Below are 3,811 nucleotides of genomic sequence, written 5' to 3' on the forward strand. Positions count from 1 at the left end.
CGTAAAAACCAAAATATTCAATTAAATTGATATTCCTTTTCTTTTTTTTCTTTTTTTTTTTTTATACAAGATAGAATTCTGCTCTAGCCTAATCTAAGTGTATATGTGTGTGAAGCAACCTTCTGGAGACTTGAACCCCGGCCTTTTCCCCCTACACCTATAAGCATTTATACTTGTGGAGTAACCATTGCACCAAGGATGTGCGGTGATAAATTAATATTCCTTGAAAAGAAAAAGGTCTCTAGTGAGCATAGATTTCAATATAATGCTTTCTTTTTTTTTTTTTCCTTTTTTACAAGGGGAGAGGATTGCAAGATGAACTTGTATCGTGCCCCCTAAAATGGGCATCAGCTACAAAAATATGAGGATTTCCCAAACTATTAGCTACACCAAAAAAAAAAATCCTCTTTAAATAAATATATATATATATATATATGAACTACACTAAAAATCTTTTCTACTTGTTACTAACAAGTAAAAGTAGAATATCAATCACATCAAAAATAACCTCACCTAATAGGGGATGCAAAACATATAAAAACAATGGTTTTTTTATAATTATATATACATATTTTAAAGACAGGAATGGTTTTTTTTTTTAATAATACTAACTTTGTTTGAAGAATCAAAGCACTAATCAGGCCCTTTTGAATATACATCACTGTAAGTTTCTTTAAGACTTTTTCCTCTCCCCCTATATGTGTATTAAAAATATTTAGTATTCTTAAAAAAAAAAAAAAAAAAAAAAAAAAAACACTAATCAAACAAAGGAGCATATTTAAATAAATAAATGCAATACATTGAGAGATATTTGGTCAAAATCGGTTATTGAGTTGTTGCTGAATTCCATTGATAAAATGTCTGGAAGGGGAGAAATCCAAAGCAAGCTATCTAGAAGTTCACCGATATCATCTCTTAATAAGGATAGATATTGATAGCTTTAAATGATTGACATTATATGATGGTGATGGTAGGGTTTCTCTCAATTCTTTTGGGATAATCACATTCTTCATCAAGAAATTAAAGAAACAAACATATTAGAGTTTGATATATAAAATAACAAAAACAAGAAAGAAAAAGGAATGGGAGATATCAATAAGAAAATAATTAAAACAAATAAATAAATCTATAAATACCTTAGCCGATTCAATTATCAATCCAATAATGTTGAATTACTCAGCTTTGAGAGGAACTCAATCTTGTCAACATCTGAAGGAGAAAAAAGCCATCTCTCTTGGAAAATCATAGATAGCATGAGATAAAGCTAAAGCATTTGAGGAAACGGATTTTATATAACCACCCATATATGAGAGTCTATATAATTTAGGAGCATCAATCTCGATTTCAACCGGACTTTCGCAATGCCATAGTTCCAATATTTTGAGACGATGGCTTGAAATCTCTATTCTTTCCCAATCATAGCAGCCTCATAGTATTAAGTGCTCAAGGAGTGGAAGTCCAGAAAGATGTTCATATAGCCATTTCTCGGTTATTTCTGATAATCGAATATGTAACTCTTTCAAATTTTTATGAGGAAGCAGGTTGAGCTCAGATTGTAGAATCTGGTCTAAAGATGCATGATAAAGGCTTGAGTTGGAATAATCCAACTCAAGTTTCCTAATTGTTGAATTCCAATGTACCTTAATTGCCAAGAGATTAGGAATATTGGACAATTAATTTTATACATTCAAACCCAGAACATCGATCAAATTTCATGTATCCTATGACAGGACACCCAGAAAGTAAATTTTGAATGATTTGATCATCTGCATAAACACAAAATAGAGAGTTTTTTCAAAGATGGTAAGTTTATAATACATTAGTACCACAAGTTGACTCCAACCTACAGCCAAGTAATGTCAACACAGTTATTGATTTTGCAACCAAAACACTGTGAGGCAAACGATAACACATCCGACCAAACCATCCAAAGTTAAGATCTAGCTCTTGGACATCACTCTCGAGCACAAAGCTAATCCAGCGGTTAACATGAGACATCTGTTTCCGTCTAGTGTTCAAGAACTTGTTAACGAGCGTAAAGTTGTTTGCACGTACTCTCTGCCTTCGGTGACTTTGTAAAGTATTGTCCACAAAATTGCGTAAGTGACGCTTTTTCTTGCTTTCTGAACAACCCCAGTTTGATTCAAAATAGTTTTGAACAAATATCAGAATTGGGAATGTATTCCATACGTGTTTCCAACTCTTGGACAATAGGGTAGATAAATTGAACGACTTGTTTGATGGGGAGGAATGTAAGGATGTGTTGAAGAACAATTCCTGGCAATGCAGATATACGATCGTCAACTACTGCATCTACACCATCATTAAATTCTACTTCTTGCTCCGTAACCTTCCTCCAAAACTGTTTGTCAGACTCACGAGGACAAGGTTTAAGGTTTCTAAATTGTATGCTGTGGTTTTTAAAACCAAAAACTAATCTCACGAATGATCTCTATTTCTAAGCAAATTCAGAAAATTTTGGTAGTCTCACAATCTTACTAATCTTTTATTTATTTATTATGTGAAAATGACAGTTTTAAATTGACCACTGCTCAACAAACTGAAGAGTTTTAAACCAAATATTAACTACTTTTCATAAATATAGAGAGTTTTTTTTTTTTTTCTTTTTTGATAGACTAAATATAGAGAGTTTTAAAACAAATATTTCTTAACAACATTGACTTTTAAACCACAACATTGACTTTTAAACCACAATTTTAAAACTACTAATCGACTTTCTAATTCTTTATTATTAGTAGTTCCACAATTTTACACATTATATATACTATTATTTAAGGAGTTTTCCCTATTTGGATTCCTCATTTTTTTTTAGTTCAAAAATGCCCCCACACTTCTATGTTTAAGTAGAGACAAAACTGAAGGATAATCCAGTGAAAATGCAACTTTAACTCCTACTAAAATATTGCCTAAAAAATAGGACATCTCTTCTATTAATTTTCAAATTGATTTATTCACTTATAAATTATATTTTCAAAATAAAAATTATATACATAAAAAATATTTTTTTTTAAATTGCTTTATCCACTTATAAATTAGATTTTCAAAATAAAAATTATATATATATATATATATAAAATATACACCTCCTGTGGTGCATTTTTTGCTTCAAGGCCACGGGCTAGACCAGTTGGAGCCTTAGGCATTTTTGCTTGTCCACACATGTAGGCCCAACGTCAGTGGCTATCCAATGTGGGACAAGCAAAAATGCCTAGGCTCCAACCGGTCTAGCCCTGGACCTTGAAGCAAAAAATGCACCCACGCCTCCTATGTTTAAGTAATACAAAACTAAAGATAATTCGATAAAAATCAACTCAAACTCCCACTAAAATATTGTCTAAAAAATAGGACATTCTGTTAATTTTTAAATTGCTTTATCCACTTATAAATTAAATTCTCAAAATAAAATATATATATAAAAATAAAAACACAAAGTTTTTTTTTTCTTTTTGGCTAAAAAAAAGCCTCATCGCATGCACGAAGCGCGTGTGATGAGGTTAGTTTTTTATTAATTTATTTATTATGTCAAAATGAGAATTTTAAACCAACTATGACAGAAAAATTTGAATCAAACAGAACTAGTTCTATTCTATTAGTACCTCTATAAAGGAAAGGATTAAAAAAGTCCAAACTCGTCTTTATTATAATTATCGAATTATTAAAAAATTTATTATTAATATCGTTGCGTAAATTTAAATTTTACTATATGGTACTAATTTTGTGCACTTTCCTTTTAACAGTAAAATTTATACTGATTTTGGCATTTCCTTAATAGAAACTGGTAAGAGCATCC

The sequence above is a fragment of the Quercus suber genome, unplaced genomic scaffold (assembly GCF_002906115.3).
Source record: "Quercus suber isolate HL8 unplaced genomic scaffold, Cork oak 2.0 scaffold_406, whole genome shotgun sequence".
Taxonomy (NCBI): domain Eukaryota; kingdom Viridiplantae; phylum Streptophyta; class Magnoliopsida; order Fagales; family Fagaceae; genus Quercus; species Quercus suber.